General features: G+C 43.9%; 1 long non-coding RNA gene across 1 annotated transcript in view; it reads left to right on the top strand.

Moving 5' to 3' along the window:
• Window positions 1-23,649, top strand: part of LOC132709030 (uncharacterized) — a 66,680-nt gene extending 43,031 nt beyond the window's left edge. The window contains exon 4 of the long non-coding RNA XR_009620091.2: window positions 23,171-23,649. This is a non-coding gene — a long non-coding RNA (uncharacterized LOC132709030). The remainder of the gene's footprint in view (window positions 1-23,170) is intronic.
• The last annotated feature ends 755 nt before the right edge of the window (window positions 23,650-24,404 follow it).

Raw genomic sequence — 24,404 nt, 5'->3', positions numbered from 1 at the left:
ATTTCAGCCCCTACAAAGGGGAATAAAGTCACCGGTCTTGTCAAAATCCATTGAGTGTTCAGAAAGCCAAACTAAAGATCTGCTTTGTGCCTCCACATTTCTCACAAGTATCTTATTTCAGGGCCCCAGTCCAGGGTTTTTTTTTTTTTTTTGGTAATAATAACTGAAGAGGGGGAACAGGATGAATTGACTCTGTGCGCAATGGAAGATATTTAAAAATTCTTTATGGCAGACCAGCCTTAAATTGTTTGTTGTAAATTTCAGTCAAGAGGGAATTTTTAAAACGTTGGATTTCCCTTGTTAGAATCCATATAATGTGAACATATTAATAAAACCGTGAGGGATACTACAGCATTTATTATTATTATTATTATTATTATTATTATTATTATTATTATTATTATTATTATTATTATTATTATTGTTATTGTTATTGTTATTGTTATTTAATATAAATTATTATTATTATTATTGTTGTTGTTGTTGTTGTTAATCTTTGGTGAGATTCACAGCCTTTGAGGCTGGTTAATAGCTCAGCAGCTCGAGTCCTAACCAAGGACCTAGGAACTGTTAAGGTATTATTATTATTATTATTATTATTATTATTATTATTATTATTATTATTATTATTATTATTATTATTGTTGTTGTTGTTGTTGTTGTTGTTGTTGTTGTTGTTGTTGTTGTTATTATTTAATCTTTAGTGAGATTCACAGCCTTTGAGGCTGGTTAATAGCTCAGCAGCTCGAGTCCTAACCAAGGACCTAGGAACTGTTAAGGTATCGTCGGAGAATGTAAGCTGTTCCGAGTAAGGTGGTTTTTTGTAGAGTCAAAATGTTCAAGTCCGGCAAATTTAGAATTTCTAAATAGCGGGGTAGCCCTTTGGGTATTGCTCCAAGGGCTCCAATTACAATCGGGACAACACATGATTTCTTTTTCCACAGTCGCTCAACTTCAATTTGCAAGTCCCGGTACTTTGTGATATTATTTATTATTATTATTATTGTTGTTGTTGTTGTTGTTGTTGTTATTATTATTATTATTATTATTATTATTGTTGTTGTTGTTGTTGTTGTTGTTGTTATTGTTATTATTATTATTTAATAATTTATTGTTGTTGTTATTATTATTATTTTATTCATTAAACATGAACCTCAGTCAACTGAACATTTAAAAATGTGTCACAAATACGATTGACTGGTACTAACTAATGGTTGATACAGGTTGCTGCCAGCATCCTAGGTATCAACCACGTATCTTCTTAAAATATATGATGTTCCGAGCAGTGCAGTTTTTTTCAGTTCCACTGGTGTTATTGCAAGAAGCTGCAATTTCTTGATGTGTTTTGTAAAATTCTTGGACATGGTATCAAGTGCCCCGATGACAATGGGTATCATTGTTACATGTTCCATCCATAACCGTGTAGTTTCGATGGCCAGGTCGTGATATTTCATCATATTTTCCAGTTCTTTTTCTTCGACTCTGGTGGTGGTTGTTATTGTTATTGTTACTGTTACTGTTACTGTTATTGTTATTTCAAGAATACTTGAAATAATGAGCTGCTGCAAAAGACCAGGAATACTGCTACTACTACCGTGTTTCCCCAAAAATAAGACCCTGCCTTATATATTTTTGAACCCTGAAATAAGCGCTTGGCCTTATTGCCATGCACTCAAAAGCCCAATTGGACTTATTATCAGAGGATGTCTTATTTTGGGGGAAACAGGGTATTATTGCTGTCATTATGTTCACAGCAGGGGTGGGTTTTTACCGGTTCGCCCCAGTTTGGGAGAATCGGTAGCAACGGAAGGCTCCGCCTACCCGCCCAGACGTCATCAAAAACACTCTGCACATGTGCAGAAGCGCCGCGCGCTACCAATAGCAAACCGGTAGCACCCGGATTTGAATTCCACTACTGGTTCACAGGATAACATGCAAATGGTTTCACGTTGTTATTTTATGCCTTAAATTTGATTATAATTTATCCTGAGCCAGTGGTGTATGGTTCCATGTAAACTCTGGCCGGGTTCCCATTTGATACTAAAACCTTATGTGCTTTTTACAGTTTGGAGTGAGAACAGTTGTGATTTATTCAAGAAAAGATAGTTAAGCCAAGGATGACTTCATGCAAAGAGTGGATACCATCAAAAGTTATCAGCTGGCTCTTAACCGTGCATGAATGTAAGTTCATTGTCTGTACATTTGACACATAGAAAGGAGTCACACTATATCAGCCATAGCTGAGTTGCCAAAATCCACTGATTGATTGATTATGTACTATCAAGATAGAGCCATGATGGCTCAGCAGTTAAAGATACTGAGCTTGTCAGCTAGAGATCTGACAGCCCGGGTTCAAGACTCAAGTACTGTACAATGGCTTGAGCTCCTGTTACTTGCCCGAGCTCCTGGCCAGATGCCAGATGCCCTTCGTGATGCCACGTAGAGTTCACAGCAGATTTTTTTTTCTTTGCACCCTAGGAGAGAAATATGTGCCACTACCTAGGATTGAACTTTCAACCTTCCAAGTGGGAGGTGAGTGTCTTCAGCACTGGGCCACCACCCCACTCATTTTGTCTCTCGTGCTACTCATCTTTAATTGCAGGAGCCTGTTGTGACCTAGGCTTCCTGAGTCATTAAAACAAATGAATAGTCCCAAAACCTCTTTTATTGCGATAGCTGTGAATTACGTTCATTCACAGCTGAGTTCCAATTAGTTGCAAAAAGTCCTTCTGGAAAAGTCCTTCGGGATAATCACCAAACTTTATCTCCCTTGATACACTGCCAAAGACCTACTTGGCAAAGTCACACGGAGTCCAGAATCAAACAGAGATGCCGACTGGGAACAGAATTAACAACGTTGCTTTCCTGCAAAGGTCCCATGTGCCTTTGCTCCTCTTCTAAGCCTTATGGGAGGGGCCAATCATCTCCAGGCCTTACTCCCGAGTCGTCCCTTTTGTTTTAACTGTTCTTGCCTTCTGGCAGCTCTGCGCATGCACACACTAGGAACAGGTTCCTCCTGTTGTGACCCAGGCCCAAGTAGGTAGTATTAGATGCAAACAGTTCCAAAACAAACAGACTATTAGAACAGCTGAGAATTAACTCATTCTCAGCGTAGTCCAAACTAAATTAAAACAAATTCTTCTTAACACAAATTCTTCACTCTAATCACCAACCTTGGTATAATTAGGCAAACTGCCAAAGGCTTCTCTTGGCAAAAGTTCAGAAGCAGAAGACGCCGACAAGAGATAAGTGCAGCAAGACTATCAACGTTGTTTTCCGACAAAGAGCCCAAGAGCCATTGCTGGTCTTTTAAGCCTTATGGGAAGGGCCAATCATTTCTTGGCCCTGCTCCCGAGTCATCCTCTCTGCTGTAGCTGCTCTTGCCTTCTGGCAGCTCTTCTCATACATGCACTAGGAACAGGCTCCTCCTGTTCCTCTGCCTCTCTACTGTCAGCCTCTGGAGGCTTTGGAGTCCGCACATCACTCCCCGATGGCCCTGGCCCTATCTCTGCCTCCGACGCAGAGTCCTCATCCAGGCCTTCCCCAGCCTCCAGGACTGGCCCCTGTTATACCTCAGCCTTATCTCTGTCCGACTCTGCTGCCAGTTCCTCAGGTTGCTGGTGGACCACAACACCTCCTGTTCCTCTGCCTCTCTGATGCCTGACTCTGGAGGCTCCGGAGTTCACACATAACTCCCAGATGGTCCTGGCCCGATCTCTGCCTCTGACACAGAGCCCTCGTCCGAGCCTTTCCCAGACTTCAGGACTGACCCATGTTCCTCCCCAGCCTCCTCACTGTCTGACTCCGCTGCCAGCTCCGCAGGCTGCTGGCGGACCACAACAGATCCCAGAAGGTTGATCAATCTACCTCAAACAGAGCTTCTGACTTGTTGTAGCGCAAATGGCATTGTGAGAACAAGAGATATCTTACCTGCAGAAAATTTGCAGAGGACAAAGCTTTCCATAATTATGCTTACCTACAACTAATCAGCCTCTTTCCCTCCTAATATTATGCTTTCAAGCTGGGTCTCTCTTGGCCTTGAGGTCCTCCAGGAGATTTTGATCCATAGATGATGGGGCAAATATCTGGGGAGGAAGAGGTAGGAATAATTACTTCGGTGAACTTCTTTGATGCTGAACATTATACATATTTGCCTAGAGACAAGGGGGGTTATTGAATTAAATAGTTCCCCTGATTAAGAGGTGCTATAAATTAACTTTACTTTAAGATTCAGGACAATGAAATTAATAGAGCAGGAGAAAAGGTGAGCATATCTACCAAGAAACCTTTAATTGCTGAGATGTAACAACCAATTATTTGCTGCATCCACTCATGAATTACATTTTATTTTTAGCCCAGTTTCTTGGAATCGGGCACCACCACTCTGGGTTTGTATCTTGCTTTTTACTGGTCTTTGAAAATGCCTGAAGTGGTTCTTTGTGAGACTAGATCATGTAGGAAGCATTAATTTTTTAAAAAAAACCCACCCCTTGTAATAATTACAGTTGGAAGTGGACATGCTTCGGCCTCTTAACTGCTCTTTCCACCTTTCCACATCTTGAAACCTGATGTTTTAGAACACGGTCTGGAAAATCCCCCACGTATGAGCCAGAATATAGGCAGTCCTCAAGTTACGACCAACAGTCGAGCCCAACATTTCCTTTCCTAAGGGAGAAGTTGTTCGATGAATTTTGCTCTATTTTGCAACTTTTCTTGCCACAGTGAATCACTGCCGCTGTTAAATTGGTAGAATAGAATAGAATAGAATAGAATAGAATAGAATAGAATAGAATAGAATAGAATAGAATAGAATAGAATAGAATAACAGAGTTGGAAGGGACCTTGGAGGTCTTCTAGTCCAACCCCCTGCTTAGGCAGGAAACCCTACACCACTTCAGACAAATGGTTATCCAACATCTTCTTAAAAACGTCCAGTGTTGGAGCATTCACAACTTCTGGAGGCAAACTGTTTATGGCGCAGTAAGCATGCGCAAGATGGCAGTCATGAGGTGAGGTGCTGCGGCTGGATGGAGGACTTTCTGGGGCTCAAGGGGGTGCTGCAGGGGAGCTCGACCATCAGCGACCCCTGATTCGGTCGGATGGCTTCGGGGCGAGGGTTTTGCGATCTTCCTCGCCCCTGGACGCCCCTGGACGCCCCCGGAGTCGGAGGCGGCGAGGGAGAGTGTGGCCGCGCTGCTCCGACTCCACCGACGCCGCCGAGAGCCGAGCTGAGTGGGGAGTGGAGAGCGGCGGCGCTGCTGGGAAGGAGAAGGAGAAGGGAGAGTGGAGCCGAGCCGAGCGGAGAGCGGAGAACGGAGATATGGAGATGTGGCTTGCTGGCGGCGGGGGGGTCAGTCAGCGGAGCGGGCGAGGGTTTTTGAGATCTCCCTCGCCCCTGGACATGCCTAGAGGCGCCGGCGAAGAAGTTGGCCGCGCTGCTCCAACGCCGCCGAAAGTGGTGCTATGGTGGTTTGTTCGTTGGCAGCGATAGCAGCAAGGTGAAAGGGGAAGTATGGCTGTGGGGCAGCGAGTGGTGGCAGCCTGTTGAAATTTCATCTGCCCCACTCAGGAACTTCCTCAGCGGCCCCTGGAATCCGGAAATGGTGGCGTGGATATCAGCGGGGGTGGTGAGGCCGGCCCCAACATTAAACTGGGCCATGGCACACCCCATGGAAGTACTGGAACTGTTCTCAGGCCCTATTGCCAGAGAAGGGGGGCTTGCTAGAGGGTGAAAACTGAGAGGAGCATAATGGACTGGAGAAGAAAGACCCCCTCCCGGGATATCTTGGCAGCTGCAGAGGACCTGGAGGCCCCCTGTGACATCCAATGGAGGCTGGGGTTTGGATTTGTTATCCCGGAAGAACTGAACTATCTGAGGAATGTAGGGCTGGGGGGCGACGGAGGAGTTTTCCGTCACATAGATACCAGCCCTTTTCTCCTCCCCCTCCCAGGTACTGTGTCTGCCTAAATGGGCTTATTATTCGCCCTAATTGAGGGAATCTTCTCTCCCCCCCCCCTTTTCTTCCCCTCTTCCTTCTTCCCCTTCCCTTCTTTCCCTTTTTCATCGGGACTTACTCGAATGTGACCTTGAGTTCAAGACTTTGCCAAGGATTTTCCATCTTCGCCCCTGGCGTGACTCATAGACTGACTGATAGACTGATAAATCTTTCTTCCGACCATGGTCAGCCAAACTGATGCAACTGTTGAGGGGTCCTCTATTACATCATGACTCTTGTCTGTGGGAGAACTTTTTCAATCTACGGCCCCGTGGGGTTCCGCTGTGAGAGGGCGGGCCGGAGGTCGCCCCCATTGGAGGAGATAATTTAGGACCCTCCTGCTGTTGTGGGAGGACAGTTGAGACACCAACAGCACATCGATGAACAATTGGCTGTGTTACATCTTTTGTGAAGTCCCCTGTCTGAGCTTTGGGCCTCCATCGCTGCATTTTGGAGATGTATACGACTGCAGATCTTCTTGCGCTGCGAGATTCCCCCTTCTCGCAGATGTGGCCCTCCTCACTATCGAGGGCCCACCTCAAGGAAGGGTTTTGGGACCCAGAGAGGTGGCATGTGAAAACGAGGGGATTGAGGGGCTTTCTAACAAAATTTTTAGTCAAATTTTTAAGGGGTCCTAGGGAGGGGGAAGGTCAGATTGGAATTCGGGCTGTGGGTATGGGGGATAACCCACAAGGGGGAGGATCGGGTCTGGCAGTGAAGTGTGGTGTGGGGGATGGGGGACCCGGGATCGAGGGGGGGGTTAGAGCTTGTCCGGATAGTTTTTTGAACATCAGTACTGTAGGTGGGAGGGGTAGATATGGCGGGAGCAGGGGGCCATATCGTGTTAGGGGAGTGCGCACTCGCCGTCTACGAGCGGTGGCGTGCTCCGGCCCCCAAGGCTCTACTCGCTCCTCAGGTTGCATAGACCCTCAGGACCCAGGCCTTCGGCTGATGCTGTGCAATGCCAGGTCCGTAGTAAATAAAGCCCCCTTCATCTGTGATCTTGTTCAGGAGGGGGGTGCGGACCTGGCAGGTATTACGGAGACCTGGTTGGGCCAGTAGGGGGGGGTTCCCCTCGTTGAAATGTGCCCGCCAGGTTTCCAAGCATTCCATCAGCCGAGGTCACAGGGGAGGGGCGGGGGGTAGCGATTATCATTAAAGAAGGTCTGAGACCGAGGGAGGCCACTGTTCCTCAGACGGCCGGCTGTGAATCCCTTTTTGTGAAATGGGGTCATGGGGTTCAGATGGGTTTGCTGATCACGTACCTGGCTCCCTGCCACGTGGCAACAGCCCTGCCTGAGCTACTCAACGTCATCGCCGCGGTGGCGGTTGATACCCCTAAGCTTATGGTTATGGGGGATTTCAACCTGCCGTCTGTGGGTGAGACGTCAGAGATGGCTCGGGAGTTCATGGCTTCCATGACAGCTATGGACCTGACCCAGTTAATTCATGGCCCTACCCACACAGGGGGAAACACGCTGGATCTGGTTTTTGTCTCTGGACAGTGGTTGAGGGATCTTGATATAGGGGATATAGTTACTGAACCCTTGTCATGGTCAGATCACTCTCTCCTTCGTCTCGACTTTCGAACCGCTGCACCCCGCCGCAGGGAGGTGGAGCCGGTCAGATGGTTCCGCCCCAGGCGCCTGATGGAACCTGACAGATTCCAGACGGAGCTTGGGCCATTTCCTGAGGTTCTGGCACACGCCTCGACTGGAGACCTGGTGGCCGCCTGGGATAGGGCGGCTGCTGGTGCTCTGGATCGGGTCGTGCCTTTGCGGCCTCTGACCCGGCGCCGATCTCAATTGGCTCCTTGGTTTACCGAGGAGCTGAGGGAGTTGAAGCGCCAGAAAAGACGCCTAGAGAGTAGTTGGAGGGCCAGTCTTCTTGAATCTGACCGGACACTAGTAAGATCCCACATTAGGAATTACTTAGTGGTGATAAAAGCAGCGAAATGTAGTTATTTTGCTGCTCTTATTGCGTCATCAGATAATCGCCCGGCCGCCCTCTTTAGGGTGACCCGCTCCCTGCTCCACCAGGAAGCGCGGGAGGACCCCTTGGAGGGTAGAGCCCTTCAAGATGCCCTTGAAGTGATGTCCCGGTGCCTGGAGGCCGTACGGATCTGGATGGGGAGGAACAGGCTCAGGCTCAACCCATCCAAGACTGAGTGGCTGTGGTTTCCGACGTCCCGATATAGTCAGTTGACGCCATCACTGACTATTGGGGGCGAATCATTGGCCCCCACGGAGAGGGCTCGCAACTTGGGCGTCCTCCTGGATTCACGGCTGTCTTTAGAAGAGCACTTGACGGCCGTGACCGGGAGGATTTTTCATCAGGTTCGCCTGATTCGCCAGTTGCGTCCCTTTCTGGATCGGGACTCTTTACGCACGGTCACTCATGCCCTTGTCACCTCCCGCCTGGACTATTGCAACGCTCTCTACATGGGGCTCCCCTTGAGGAGCACCCGGAGGCTCCAACTGGCGCAGAGTGCGGCCGCGCGGGTGGTAATGGGAGCGACATGGCGTTCCCATGTAACACCTCTCCTGCGCGAGCTGCACTGGCTCCCGGTGGTCTTCCGGGTGCGCTTCAAGGTCTTGGTTACCACCTTTAAAGCGCTCCATGGCTTAGGACCCGGGTACTTGCGGGACCGCCTACTACCACCAATAGCCTCCCACCGGCCGGTACGCTCCCATAGAGAGGGGCTCCTCCGGGTGCCGTCAGCCAAACAATGCCGACTGGCGGCCCCCAGGGGGAGAGCCTTCTCTGTGGGAGCACCTACTATCTGGAACGAGCTCCCCCCAGAGATACGGAGGATCCCGGATCTGCGCACCTTCCGCCGCGCCTTAAAGACCTTACTATTTCACCAGGCCGGCCTGGCCTAATTTTCCCCCTCTTTTATAAAAGATTTTTAAAATTTTAAATATCTTTTAGTATTTATATATTCAATTTTAAATTGGTTTTAAAAGTTTGGGGTTTTAAATTTGTCGGGGCCAAAATTATTTAATTTGATTTTATTCTATTTTTTAAATTTTGTATTGTATGTGTTTTTATTGTTTGGCTGTGCACCGCCCTGAGTCCTCGGGAGTAGGGCGGTATAGAAATCTAATAAATAAATAAATAAATAAATAAACTGTTCCACTTATTAATAGTTCTAAATATCAGGAAATTTCTCCTTAGTTCTAAGTTGCTTCTCTCCTTGATTAGTTTCCACCTATTGCTTCTTGTCCTGCCCTCAGGTGCTCTGGAGAATAGCTTGACTCCCTCTTCTTTGTGGCAACCCCTGAGATATTGGAACACTGCTATCCTGTCTCCCCTAGTCCTTCTTTTCATTAAACTAGACATACCCAGTTCCTGCAACCGTTCTTCATATGTTTTAGCCTCCAGCCCCTAATCATCTTTGCTGCTCTTCTCTGCACTCTTTCTTTCTTTCTTTTTTTTTTTTTAATTTGATTTATATGCCGCCCTTCTCCGGAGACTCAGGGCGGCTTACAATGCGTTAAGCAATAGCCTTCATTCTTTTGTATATTTTATACAAAGTCAGCTTATTGCCCCCACAAACTGGGTCCTCATTTCACCTACCTTAGAAAGGATGGAAGGCTGAGTCAACCTTGAGCCTTGGAGAGATTCGAACCAGCAGAAATTGCAGGCAGCTGTGTTAATAACAGGGTGCACTAAACCCCTGTACTATCAAGGCTTTCTAGAGTCTCCACATCTGTTTTACATCGTGGCGACCAAAACTGAATGCAGTATTCCAAGTGTGGCCTTACCAAGGCATCATAAAGTGGTATTAACACTTCACGTGATCTTGATTACATGGTTGTTAAGCAAGTCTGGCTTCCCCTTTAACTTTGCTTGTCAGAGGGTCGCCAAAAGGGATTACGTGACCCCGGGGACACTGCAACCGTCATAAATACATGCCAGTTGCCAAGCGTCTGAATTTTGATCATGTGACCACGGGGATGCTGCGAGGATTGTAAGTATGATAAATGGCCAAATGTCGCTTTTTTCAGTGCCTTTATGATTTTGAATGGTCACTAAACGAATTATTGTAAGGCGAGGACCACCTTTAAGCCATTTCTCTTTTAACAGAAGGACTAGGGGTGTCATCATAGCAGGGTTCCAATATCTCAGGGAACGCCACAAAGAAGAGGGAGTCAAGCTATTCTCCAAAACATCTGAGGGCAGGACAAGAAGCAATGGGTGGAAACTAATCAAGGAGAGAAGCAACCTAGAACTAAGGAGAAATTTCCTGACAGTGAGAACAATTAATCAGTGGGACAACTTGCCTCCAGAAGTTGTGGATGCTCCAACACTGGGAGTTTTTAAGAAGATGTTGGACAACCATTTGTCTGAAGTGGTGTAGGATTTCCTGCCTAAACAGGGGGTTGGACTAGAAGACCTCCAAGGTCCCTTCCAACTCTGTTATTCTCTTCTATTCTAAGAACAGTTCAGCAAAGGGGAATTACAAAGCTCCATCTTGTCTGGAAAGTTGGAAGCATGCTGTCTCCAAGTGGACAAGCCAATATGTTCTTTTTCTCACTTTTTGTACTTTTTTCTTCTGAGCAAAATTATGGTTGGTTGGTCACTCAGTCAGCCAGATGTTTAGATCTGGCTTTCTTGTCCAATGGTCAGTCCTTTCTAAGGACCTGGGATAGGCAGATGTTGTTGTTAGATGGTCTATTAAAAGGTATCACCTCAGTTTTAAGCTGTTCCAAGTCTTGCTGCTTTCTGCAATTGACTGATGGAGGTGGGGGGGATTTTGTCAATGCCGAAGGTGTTCAAATGGTGCTCCAGCTGTTTTGGGATTGCACCCAAGCAAGGAACCTGTTATTGTTGGTATTACTGTTGCTTTCTTTTGCCACGGTTGTTCTACTTCTATTTGCAGGTCTTTGTAGTTTGTGATTGGTAGTACAGTGGTCTAAGGCACCCTGTTATTAAGCTGGTTATTAAGACCAGCTGCCTGCAATTACTGCAGGTTCGAATCTCGCCAAGGCTCAAGGTTGACTCAGCCTTCCATCCTTTCTAAGGTAGGTAAATTGAGGACCCAGATTGTGGGGGCAATAAGTTGACTTTGTATAAATATACAAAAGGATGAAGGCTATTGTTGAGCACATTGTAAGCCGCCCTGAGTCTCCGGAGAAGGGCGGCACATAAATCAATTTTTTTAAAAAAAAAATTGTCTCTAGTTCTTTCCCTTCTGTTGTGCGATATATCCAGGTACTTCCACATCCACTATCCAGTCTTTTTTTCTGGTCTGTTAAATCTGGGGTGTTGTATTTCATTCATTTCATTTCATTTTATTAAATTTGTATACCGCCCTACTCCCGAAGGACTCAGGGCGGTGAACAGCCATAAAATAAAACATATAGATACAAAATTTAAAATAGAGATAAAACAAATTAAACAAATTTGGCTGAACCATTTTAAAACCCCAATAATTTAAAACCAAATTTAAAATTCCCATATAACAGATGCTTACATTTATTATAGTTGGTTGCACATTCAGTCAGATGGTTCGACTGGATTTGGCATTTTTATTCACCTACCAAGTCCTTCCCAAGGACCTGGCATAGACAGATGTTATTGTTTGGTGGTGTTTAAAGTATTGTTGTGGGATGTAAGCTGTTCCAAGTAAAGCTGCCTTTTGCAATTGATCGACGGTGAAATTATCAATGCCAATGCTCAGGTTTTGCTCCAGCTGTCGTTGTTACACCACTCCTGAGTCAATGCAAGCCGGTAAGCCATCAATCTTTTATAGCCACCGGAGGGAGAATGCATATTTTAATTTCCAATATTTGAAGAGGCCAACGTGGAAATAACGTTTTTAAAAGATTGATGAGCTGGGCTGAAGGAGCAGGAGTATTTAGTCACTTTGCTATCTATGCTTCAAGTCCGGGATATATTTGGGAGGGGAGAGGAAGGAAGGTTGATGCCTACAAACTGCCAGTTGTATGTTTTCTAGAGAGAAAATAGCTCATGATAACTAGTGCTTAAATATAGAGAGCGGGGAATCCCCCCACGCGGCTACAATTAGAGGATATTTTTGACCTTCCTGTTTTTTCCCACTGCTTAAATGATGAAGGCTAAAGCCTACTTTATTAGCAGGCCAGAGTGGATTTAAATCTATTGTTTTCATTTTGTTTTGTTTTTGTGTTTCTTATCTTTAGAACTATTCAGGTTTTCTATGGTATGGGGTTCCTATTGAGAGGAGGCAGGAGTAAATTTTTTTACTACCGGTTCGGTGGGCGTGGCTTATTTTGTGGGTGTGGCTTGGAGGTCATGTGACTAGGTGGGCGTGGCTAGCTGGTCAGAGTCATTTCTGGAAGGTCCTCGCACTTACGACCAGTCCTCGCACTTACGACCTGACACATTTGTTTTTTTTTAACACTGATCAGCGCTAGGGCGTCCCTTTGAAGCCCCACGGCAAGAGTTTAAACAGTTTTTTTCCCTCTAGTCATCAGCTGGGACTCAGGAGGCAGCAATAGATTGGGGGTGGGACCAAATAAAAGGTAAGAATAATGTGAGGGGGTGGGGGTGGGAGGGCGGGGGGTGGGTGGGAGAACCGGTTTGGTGACGTCATATCCACTCCCCGGAGGATTTCACCACTGGTTGGGAAGTAACATGGGTGCCACATGTGCACTGTGTGCATGCATGCACAGTGCATGCTAAAAGCACACTGCACATGCATGTGCAATAGACAACAAACACGTGCTTCATGCAGAAAAAGAAGGCTTGGGAAGGTAAGTAGAACAGTGAGGGGGGGAACAGCAGTGCCGCACGGCACAGCTGATCATCGGAAATACCAATTCCGACAAACTGGTAGCTTTTTTTTACTACCGGTTTGCCCGAACCGATGCGAACTGGTAGCATTTCATCCCCGATCCCAACTGTCTTCACGAGCAGCCAGTCACAAATAACTGGTAGTGAGCCTAGTTACACACTGATTTTTTTTTTTTTGCTCAATGTTAAAAACTGCATCCATCAGTTGAAAGATATCTACAGGCACCTAGGAAAAAGCAAGGAACCTGCAGCTCTCCAAGTTATTGCTGGATTACAGTTCCTAGAATTCCTCACCATTAACTACATACACTGATTATATCTACTGGATCTTGTAGCTCAGCAATATCTGGAAGGTTATAAATTCCCCATTCTTTCACTGAAGAACCATCCTTACTGGAAGATGGACCATTGTCTTCATTGGACAGGATATATTTTGCTTTCTGCTCCTCTAAATTGCCCCTTCGCTGTTCCAAAGCAGGCCTCCTGCAAAATATGGGGTAGGTGATAAAGTATGGATTATGGCCATGCTTAGCTAGATGAGGTAAGAGTTTGATTTTGTCTTAACAACAGTATGGTCTACACAAATAGATGGCTATGTCTAATGAACATACAAAAGAAGGTTCAGCTCCAGTCTTCTCCAAGATGTTGGTATCTCTGTTAGGAATTTAAGAGATTTTTATTTATTTATTTATTTTGCATGGGTTCCTCAGGCAATCTACCATCAAAATTGTCACATAGTTAAAGCTTACTCCAGAAAGAAGCCTATCAAGATTGTTGTTGGGACAATTAGCACATAGGAATAGCAATACCATTAGACTTATATACCCCTTTACAGTGCTTTCCAGCCCTCTCTAAGCGGTTTACAGCAGAGGTGGGTTTCAGCAGGTTCTGACCAGTTCTGGAGAACCGGTAGCAGAAATTTTGAGTAGTTCAGAGAACCAGTAAATACTACCTCTGACTGGCCCCACCCCGATCTATTCTCTGCCTCCCGAGTCCCAGCTGATCGGGAGGAAATGGGGATTTTGCAGTATCCTTCCCCTGCCATGCCCACCAAGCCACACCCACCAAGCCATGCCACGCCCACCAAGCCACACCCCACAGAACCAGTAGTAAAATATTTTGAATCCACCACTAGCTTACAGAGTCAGCATATTGCCCCCCAACAATCTGGGTGCTCATTTTACCCACCTCAGAAGGATGGAAGGCTGAGTCAACCTTGAGCCAGTGAGATTCGAACTGCCGAATTGCAGGCAGCCAGCAGTCAGCAGAAGTAGCCTGCCGTAATGCATTCTAACCACTGTGCCACGATGGCTGTTAATGATAGAAAGAGAACTGCTGTGGTTTAGCCTTGGATCCAAACCAGGGGTGAAACTCAGCTGGTTCCTACCAGATCGCGCAATATGGTAGAGCCGACTGCCTGAAGCCCCGCCCACCCACGCGGATGTCATGACGTCCCTTTTTTGCGATGATTTTCAGCCTCTGCACATGCATGGATAATGACATGCACACCTTTGTAAACCAGTAGGGAAGGTAAGTGAATTTCATCCCTGACCCAAACCATTTCACAGGGAGGTTTTTAAACTTAACATGAGTGGAAGTAACTCTGGATGCCATCTGCAGCTACTTGAGAATCACAAGCTAGAGAAGGAGGAGGAACAGGAAGAGAAAGATTGGGAATTTGTGATTAGGAAGAAGAGTCCTATTTTCCCAAAGACCTGAGGGCAGAACATGAAGTAACTGGTGGAAAATCATAAAAGAGAGATTCAATCTAGAATTAAGGAGAAATTTCCTGACAGTGAGAACGATGAATCAGTGCCTCCAGAATTTGTGGGTGCTTCATTACTGGATGTTTTTTAAGAAGAAATTGGACAGTCATTTGTTCAAAATGGTACAGGGCCTCCTACTTGAGCAGGAAGTTGGACTAGAAGAAGACCTCCAAGGTCCCTTCCAATCAGTGGTGGGTTGCTACCGGTTCGCACCGGATCGGGCGAACCAGTAGCAGCGGTGGTAGGCTCTGCCAACCCGCCCAGATGTGTTGTGGCCCGTCAGCGGCCTGTGCAGATTGTAGCTGATTCCAACAACAAGGAGGCTGGTGTGGTGCTGCCCCAGCAGCCTGTGCAGCTGGTGCTTGAGTTGGACAGTGAGGAGGCTGGAGAAGATGTGGTGCCAGAGGCAGGGATTTAGCCAGGACCTTCAGAACCTCCAGAAGCTCCTTTAAGTGAAGAGGATGAAGAGGAGGAACCTCTTCTCAATACACGAGTGCGCAGAGCTGCCAAAAGGCAGGAGTGGCTCCTCAGGAGGAGGTCTCCTCGAGAGTAAGGCTTGGGGCTAATTGGCCACTCCCTTAGCCTATTTAAGAAGGAACACCGCTTGCAACAAGCTGTAGAGAACAACTTTAGTTCACTCTCTTTCGTGTCTGCAAAATTGCTTCTGGCCTTTCTGCCAATTCTAGCAAGACTGTGATTACCTTATCTTAAAATTCCAGTAGGCTGTTAACACAGTATTAACAGCCTTTGGTTGAGAAAGACTAAGTTATTTGAGTAAAATAAGCTTTGCATAGAGTTTGTGTGTGCTGCGTACTTTGGGGTCTGTAAATGGGGCAGAACAGGATGCTTCTACATGTGCAGAAGCCCCGTGCGAGCGAACTGGTAGCGACAGGATTTGGAACCTGCCCCTGCTTCTAACCCTGTTATTCTATGTTCTGTGGTGAGTTGATGAGAGTGATGGTTGAATTCCTCCTTCCCTCCCTCTAGCTTTTATGCCACACAGTGAATCCACCAGGATGGGATCGACAGCCCTTTCTCCATTAAGGCACAACAGATATTTTTACACCTGCTGAGACTGTGAAAAGCCTTTGGGTAATCAATAAATAAAAGATGAGCTGGCTTATTCATGACTGTATCATCTTTTATGATCAAACACGGATGGGGAGAATTGTTTCTGCCCACCAGACAAGTCTTTGATCTGATTTTGACAGGCAGGGGCTGCCGGAGAGACCCTCCCTTCCATTTCTCTTCCCTACTGACAGACTTCAATTTCTGCACATTTAACTTTACCTGTACTTTGGCTGACCCCTCTTTGAGGTGTCATTCTCTGGAGAAAGAGGGGAAAAACAGCCTACTTGAAATGGCAATTTAGCTGGAAATGTAGCAGAGGACATCTTCTCGGTATCCTGGAGTCACACTTTTAATGTTTCCATCCATTACGTTTAAGGAAGGTTTTGAAAGAAGGGAAAGAAAGGAAGGGTTATCGAGGTTGGTGAGAAAGATCCCTTAAAAGGAAAAGGAATAAGAGAGCCCTCTTCGCCGTCGCTCACTGATGTTCTTCAGGAAAACAGAAAGGAAAAAGAGAACTGTCAACTTGCAAAGCATCCCTGGCCTGCTCTCGAGTTGCCATAGGCAAGGGGGATGGGAAACCGATGAAGCAGCCAAAAACAGAAGCACATTCCAGATGTATCTTTCTCAAGGCTGTCTTCCAGGGTTACCCACAGCGGCCGGAGGGGAGTGATCTCTACAACCTGCGAACTTGCTCCGTTGGCGAATGTGATTGATGACACACCCTGGGGGGAGGGGGGAAACAGGGTCATGATTGGGGTGTAAATTACATGGGGTCGGACTTGGCTTACCTGGAACATGCCGACATCAAGCGCCTAATAAATAACTGGATTTCTTCTGAAGCTTGGCTCGAGGCTCATGATTTAATTATGGCATCCATCAGAACCCTGACAAGAACGCTTTTTTCCACATTTATCACTGTTTAAGTTTTCATAAAGGCCAAGAATCCTTGAACTGGGGATTAGAAAGAATAACAATGAAGGTGCACGAAAACATAAACAAAACAATGGAATCAAAAGGAAATGGAGAAATCAGCACATTTTGTTTAACATTTATTCATCAAATGAAAATTACAAATTCGAACAAGCCAAATGAAAAAGAAATTAAAATGTGACAGGGATGATATGCACGTTAGTGCATTTGCACACGCTCCCTTAAGGACTTCTTAAATAAGTTTTAATAGGTTTTCTTCCATATAGGAGGAAATAACAACTTATTATCTAGCAACCAGCTTGGTTTCAGGGGAAAAAATGTCATGTAATATATAACTGTTGCATTGTAAAAATGTTTGGATAACATGCCTTGATCAAAGCAAAGCTGTAGATCAGGGGTGGGTTCTAAATTTTTTTACTACCGGTTCTCTGGCCATGGTTTATTTTGTGGGTGTGGCTTGATGGTCATGTGACAATTATTTAGGATTTAGCATAGGTACTGGTCTACCAGGCTGTACCGATCTACCCATTTATTTTTGCAGGCACGGATCTACTCATGTATTTTTGCAGGCACTGATCTACTCATGTATTTTTGCAGGCACTGTTCTACCCATTTATTTTTGCAGGCACCAGTCTACTCATTTGTTTTCTTTTAACACTGATCAGCTGTAGGGCGGCCCTTTGAAGCCCCGCGGCAAAAGTTTAAACAGTTTTTTTCCCTCTAGCCATCAGCTGGGACTCAGGAGGCAGCAATAGATTGGGGGTGGGGCCAAATAAAAGGTAAGAATAATATGGGGGTGGGGGGGCGGGGGGGCAGAACCAGTTCAGTGATGTCATATCGTCACCGCTACCGGCTCAGTGGAACCGGGAGGAACCCACCACTGCTGTAGATGTAATCTACATAGACTTCTGCAAAGCTTTCGATTCAGTGGTGCACAATAAACTTTATCCGTCATCTGGTGCAGATCCTTCTTCCTGGTTGTGCTTAACCACATCTCCAATTTTCAGGAAGCATTGGCATTAATATTTGGCAGAAGAGCCCCAGATTCAAATATTTTTTAAAAGTAAACAGAAAAGTAAAGAAGTTAGCAAACCAGCCATTCAGCCACTCAACTACCCAACCAATTACCCAACCATCCAACTAACCCACCAACCAACCAGTCAACCAGCCAGCCAGCCAACCAACCAACCAACCATCACCAATCAATAATTAAGCATTTCTATTAGCTTTCAAGCCAATGAAGAAGGGGGAAATGGGAAGTATCAATTGGCCCTGCCAATAAAACCCTAGCCAGATAATTGACTAAGAGGGTCTCCATTGAAAAGGAACGGACCAAGTGGACATAACTTTGTAGTGGTTTAAATATTTGTAAAGTGGCTGGGATAAAACAGGCATAAGGAGAAAAGAGCCCTTTGACCTATTCGAGTTACAAATGTGGGTGTTGGCCACTGTGAATGGCACCATTGTTACGGTTGGGTCTACTGATGAATCATTAAAGTTGGACCAAAAAAGCTAAATAAGTTATTCAGAGCCACTTAAAATCTGACACCAGGAATCTAGTGAAAGATCAGAGAAGTAGCTGAAGCATTTAAGGATGAAACTAGGAGTATGTAATTTATGTACTGTATATGACTGAGTGCATATGTGCATTTATTTCCTCTTGGGTTTCCAGTATATTGCAACATCCAGTTCTAAATAGTGCCCTCTCAATCCTCGCTGCTTATTGCTTGTGAGGATGGAAGCCATAATCTAAAATATCTGGAAAGCATAAGTTTGCGGGAGCCTATCCTTTGAAGTTGGATTAGCCTTTATGCTGCCTGCTGCTGGGCTCTGCTCGCCTCCACTCTGCACTGTTGATATATTTGCAAATAAGGAAGAAATTGCAAAGCCGCACAGAATTGCGTAAATTTGCTGGAGAGAAAACAGCCACAGGAGAAAAATAGGGGACAGCTTAATGTTTTACAGGTAGCCCTCGACTTATGACCCTAAAGGAGCTTGAAATTACCATCGTAAGTCATGATGGTCATAATCTGAGGCATCCACATTACTAGACTTGACTTTAATGACCTTTGTTTTTAATTTGTTTTCGTTAAACAAATCAAGATATTGTTAGGATGCTTTTTGTTAGAAACTGGTCCAAAAGATCGGAAACTGGCAAAAATGATGTAAATCACAGTCACAAAGGTAGATGTTGGTTTTAATTTTGTCCTAGGATATTAGCTATCTCAATCGGTTTTGTATTTTAGATTTGTTAAGCATTTCTTCATTTTCTTAACCTAAGCAATTAATAAAAGTAATGAAATCGGGAGAGGCCAATTAACCAAATCTCCACTCATGTGGAAGAATGTAGGATTCCTGCTTGAACTTTATGGCACTCTACTCACTATTTCCCTCCAATCTAGGACCCATTGATCCTCCCTGAGTACAATTTTCAAGCTAATTGTCTGTCACACCAATTAACAAATGTTTTCAAAGTTTCCACTCATGTTGTTGGGTTCTGTGTCAAATGCGTTCCTGAAATCAAGATGTATGACATCCACAGCATTCCCATCATCTACCAAGTAAGTAACCTCAAAATGTGATGAGATTGATTTTTCAAGGTCTGCTCTTGAATAACTCATGCTGACTTCTGGCACTGTTTTCAATCAACGTCAAATCAATCAAGTTATATATAACTTCCTTATAAGCTAAAACGGAAATCGATTTCTCAAAAGTTTCAGATACATCAATTTCATTAAGATTCAGCCAGCCTCTCAGAGACTGAGAATCAAAATCACTTGAAGTATTACTTTAGTAAGGCCACACCTGGAATGTTGCATCCACTTTTGGTCATCACATTACAAAAAAGATGTTGAGGTTCTGGAAAAAAAAGTGCAGAGAAGAGCAACTAAGATGATCAAAGACCTGGAGACTAAAACATATGAAGAATGGTTGTAGAAACTGGGTATGGCTGCTCTGGAGAAAAGAAGGACTAGGGGTGACATGATAGCAGTATTCCAGTATTTGGTGGGCTGCCACAAAGATGAGAGGGTCACTCCATTTTCCGAAACCCCAGAGGGCAGGAAAAGAAACAATGGATGGAAACTAATCAAGGAGAGAAGCAACTTGGAATTAAGGAGAAACTTCCTAACAGTGAGAACAATTAACCAGTGGAATGGTTTGCCTTCAGAAGTTTTTGAGTGCTTCATCACTGGAGGTTTTTAAGAAGAGATTGGACAGCCGCTTGTCTGAAATAGTACAGGGTTTCCTGCTTGAGTAGAGGGTTTGACTTCTTTCAATATTCTGGATACAACTGATCTGGCCCTGGAGATTGCTTTTCACAGTTTCCTGATGGACTACTTAGCACCTGATTTGAGAAGAATGAACCACAACAAGAGTTGAAGACTTCTTTTTATTATTACCTGTCACCATGTTGACATTTTCACTGAGAAGTTGATGCACTGATCTTTCCTCTTATTTCCTCTTATTGAACAGTTTACCTTCAAGGGTTGACAGGGGCAATAAACATAGGGCACTCAAAAGTAATCTTCATTTGAACATGAAGATTCCACTTACATTAACACGATTAATAGATTTTACTCCTCTGGAATTCATGTTCCTTAAATCCATGCTTCTTAGCTAGAAGGCTAAGGAGCAACCCAGAGCAACTGAGAACTTTCTTCAGAAGGAACACCACAAAGAAACTATCTCTATAATCAACCATTCCATCCCACAAATTTCTCTACTTTAGAATGTGATAGAGTGCCAGATCATAGAACAAGATGGAGAACTAGTTTGGTGTAGTGGTTAAGGCACCAAGGTTAGAAACCAGGAGAATTTATCTATGGAGATTCTCAGTCATCCAGGTCATGGTTATCAGCTTGTAGAAAGTTAGCACCCACCCCTCTCCTAGAAGAATGTAATATTCTAGGAAATATTAAAAAGGCAGAATATTATATTTCCTTGGATGAGAAAAGGGGGAACATGTTTTTAAAGACAAAGAGCAGCTCCCTGCCGTTCCCTGCCCCCAGCAGGTATTTGGTGCACATTAACACTGGGCCAGCCTATCTACAAGACAAAAGTCCTCCAGCTCCAGGGTGATGGGATTATACCCCATCAACCTGCTGGAAATGTAAAGTCAGGGAACATATTACCACATGTGGTGGACGTGCCCCAAGGTAAAACAATATTGGAATAAAATTAGAATATATTTAGAAGAGATAACCAGACAACGTATAGAGATGAAGCCAGAAATATTTTTGTTAGGAATACTTCAAGGGATATACTATATGACAAAAAATACAATATTTAATTATACATATTACAACAGTGGCAAGAATAATATATGCACAAAATTGGAAAAATAATAATACACCAACGGAAGAAAATTTGATTAGAAAAGTTTTGGAGTGCACAGAGATGGACAAGCTCACAAAAGAAATACAAGAAAAGGAGGAAACAGAATACTACATGGTATGGGAGAAATGATATGAATGGTTAGAGGAGAGGTATAAAGGGCAAGGAAAGAGTAAATGAGGAAGATATAGGAGTTGAAAAGTAGTAACAAACAAGTAGAAATGAAATGGACACAGAATGTATGATTGGAATTGAGTACATTGTTATCTTTACATATATATAAATCAATATTGGAATCATATGTAGAAATGGTAAATTGAAGTAAGGTAGAAAAATGGATATGTAAGAAATGTTTACTGATGCGAAAATGTTGAAAAGAAGAAAATTGTAAAAATTTCTTTTTTTTTTGTTTTAAAAAAGAAAATCTGTTTAATAAAAATTATTTAAATAAAAATAAATAAATAAATAAAGACATGACCCCTCAGGACATAATAGGATTAGTCCTCTACCCATCTAACAGCAGGGCTCACTGCATTGCGAAATCACCTGGGGACATTACATCAGCCCAAGGTTCCACCAAACTTGACTCAGACTCCACATGGGAGTCTGACTACAGCCAGTAGAATACATGCTCTTGCCACAGGAACAGGAAGCTCAAGGGCAAGGCCCAAGAGAGGGTATAAATAACCCTCACTCTCCATTCCATGTGTTCAGCTGCACCAGGACTTCAAACCCATGTGGTCCTGTTCATCAATAAGCCATCTTTCCAATCAGCCTCCATGTTTCCAGTGTCTTTCTCCCCACTTGGAACTGAACCCAGATGGATATTTCTTCCAACAAGCTTAAGAAGCTTCTTGGATTTCTCATCCACTACATGGATGAAGAAACTACTTCAAGCTACTGAAGAAGCGTCTTCAAAGAAAAACCAGAAAGTCCAGTTGCCTCTTGAAAAAGCACCTTTGGGACAGGAGAACATGAGTTCTAATCCCACCTTAGATACAAAGTGTGTTTGGTGACCTTGGGCCAATCATTCTCTCTCAGTCCTAGGAAGGAGCAGAAAAGGGCAAACCATTTCTGAACTCTCGCCAAGAAAATTGCAGAGACTTGTCCAGGCAATCTCCAGAAGTCAAGACTAATTCAAAGGCATTTAAAAAACCGAAAAAGAAATGTTGATTGGATCTGTCATCTCATCAGCAATGTCTCAGAATCTTCAGTTGGTGTCAAGCGTTTGTATATACTGCAGCTGGATTCTATTAAACTAGGTGTGACTTTAAGAGGGTGCAGAACTGAATCTGTTGCCATCCTGGCAGGCTCTAGTCTTGCTTAGACAATGCAAAATACAGGTTACATTGCACAAAGAAGTAGATTTTACTCTCAACATTTCCTCTTTTTTTTTTTAAATCAAGAGGAGAAGAAGGTTAAGTAAAATGCAAAAATGGTTGGTTCAAATAGGAAAAGCAGAGCCAGTTTGGTCTATTGGTTAAGGCACCCGGCTAGAAACTGGGAAGCCATGAGTTCTAGTCTCACCTTAGGCAAGAAAGCTGGTTGGGTGACTTTGTGTCAATTACTTTCTCTCCGCCCAATGCACTACACAAGGTTATTGTTGTGGCATAAATAGGAGGAGGAAGGTGTGCTGGATGTGTTATTTGTAAAAACCATAAAGGAAGGATACAAATAAATACATAAATATATATCAGCGAAGGAAGATTTACCTACTAGAAGGAAGATTTACCTACTATTCAAGAATGGACATTAAAAGTAGTAAATTTAGGAGAAATGGTGAAAATTTCAGCATATCTAAAGGACCATTCAAATGAGAAATATATGTTAGAATGGAGAAGATGGATTGATTATATTCAAGGCAAATATCGGACTAAAAAATTTCAAGTAGCTTACGAATGATCAAAGAGATTTCATAAAGTCCTTAAATTTAGTTTAGTAAAAGGGGAGTTAAAAGTTCAAGGGGGAGATAGGAGGCTATAGATAATTAGCTTATGTTAGCTTATGATTGTCAAATGTTATACCGTGTATTTTGCTCTGGGAAGCGGGGGGGGGGAGGGAGGGGAAGGGGAGGGTTGGAAGGGGAGGAGGGAGGGGGAAGGGGAAATGTCTGTAAATTTTTTTAAAACTTTTCAATAATATATATATATATATCAGCAAATCCTCATGTTCCTTTTTGCTGTGCATTTCATGGAGAATTGCCCAGCCAGGATTTCAACTTAGTTGTATCTTTTCCAAAACTCAAAAAGATGCAGAACCACTAACGATTTCTCAATGCTTTTGTCTCTGCAGCTTCCTATTCTTTCTTATTATGCTGGTTGGGGACACTGGAGATTTCAATCCTATTTCATCTGCTGGGCATCGAGTTAGAGAGCCTGTTGTAGATTTATCACATATCTCAAGTGAGGAGCCTCATAGAGTCAAAAGTTACCAAAACTGCACATGAGCAAGAGATGGTGAAGATTTACAGATATACCAGACCTTTTCCATCAATATTTTACTTTCAGTACCTTAGAAATGAGAATCTCTGTTCTATACTTATGTATGGAGAACTGTGAGCAAAGCCATGTGGTTGTATTCTACCTAAAACTTCCTTTTTACGACAGGGGTAGAGTCAGAGCAACTAGCTAGATCTGAGCATTTACTGGCCGGATGCCCTTCCTGATGCCTATGCGGAGTTCACAGCAGATATTTTCTCTGTGCACCCTAAGAGAGAAACAGGAACTCAAACCATGTGATCCTGTCCACCATTAAACCATTTTTCCAAGCAATCTCCATGTTTCCAGTGTCTTTTTCCCCACTTGGAGCTGAACCCAGAAGGATATTTCTTCCAACACCTCATTAAAAAATATGAAAAAGTAAAGTGGCTAACAATACAATGCACAATAAAAGATAATTAATGCAAGGGGGAAATAGAGCCACAATAAAAACAGAGAAGCAATTGAAAATGGCACTCAGTTAAAAGGATAATTGAGTTTAAAATACAGATTAGACCACACACAAATAGGAAAGCAAACTAAGTCAGTTGCTTGGGCAACTATAGAGCAATCAATCAATCAATCAATCAATCAATCAATCAATCAATCAATCAACAAACAAACAGAACAAAACAAGTTAGCATTGTAGAATATTTCTTTTCCTGAGTTGTTTTTTCTTGTAGATGGGAACCCTCTTAAAGTCAAAAGTCCCGAAGTGCCACTGCAATCAGTTAGAAAGTCCCATTTCATTTTCTTCCAAGTAGCAATATCAGCAATGCGGCTAGTCCTCAACTCACAACCACAATTAACACCAGAATTTCTCTTGCTAAGCAAGACAGTTGTTAAACGGCCAATTTTGCAACCTTTTTTTTTTTTTTTTTTTGCCACAGTGGTTAAATGAGTCACTGCCGTTGTTAAGCAAGTCACACAGTTCGTTAAGTGAATCCAGTTTCCCCTCTTGACTTTTGCTTGCCAGAACCCTCGCAGAAGGTCACAAATGCTGATCATATAAGCCCTGGGATGCTGCAATCCTCATAAATACAAGCCGG

Source organism: Pantherophis guttatus, chromosome 3 (genome assembly GCF_059756535.1).
Source record: "Pantherophis guttatus breed Tessera chromosome 3, ASM5975653v1, whole genome shotgun sequence".
Lineage (NCBI taxonomy): Eukaryota > Metazoa > Chordata > Lepidosauria > Squamata > Colubridae > Pantherophis > Pantherophis guttatus.
This window is presented reverse-complemented; position numbering and strand designations above follow the sequence as displayed.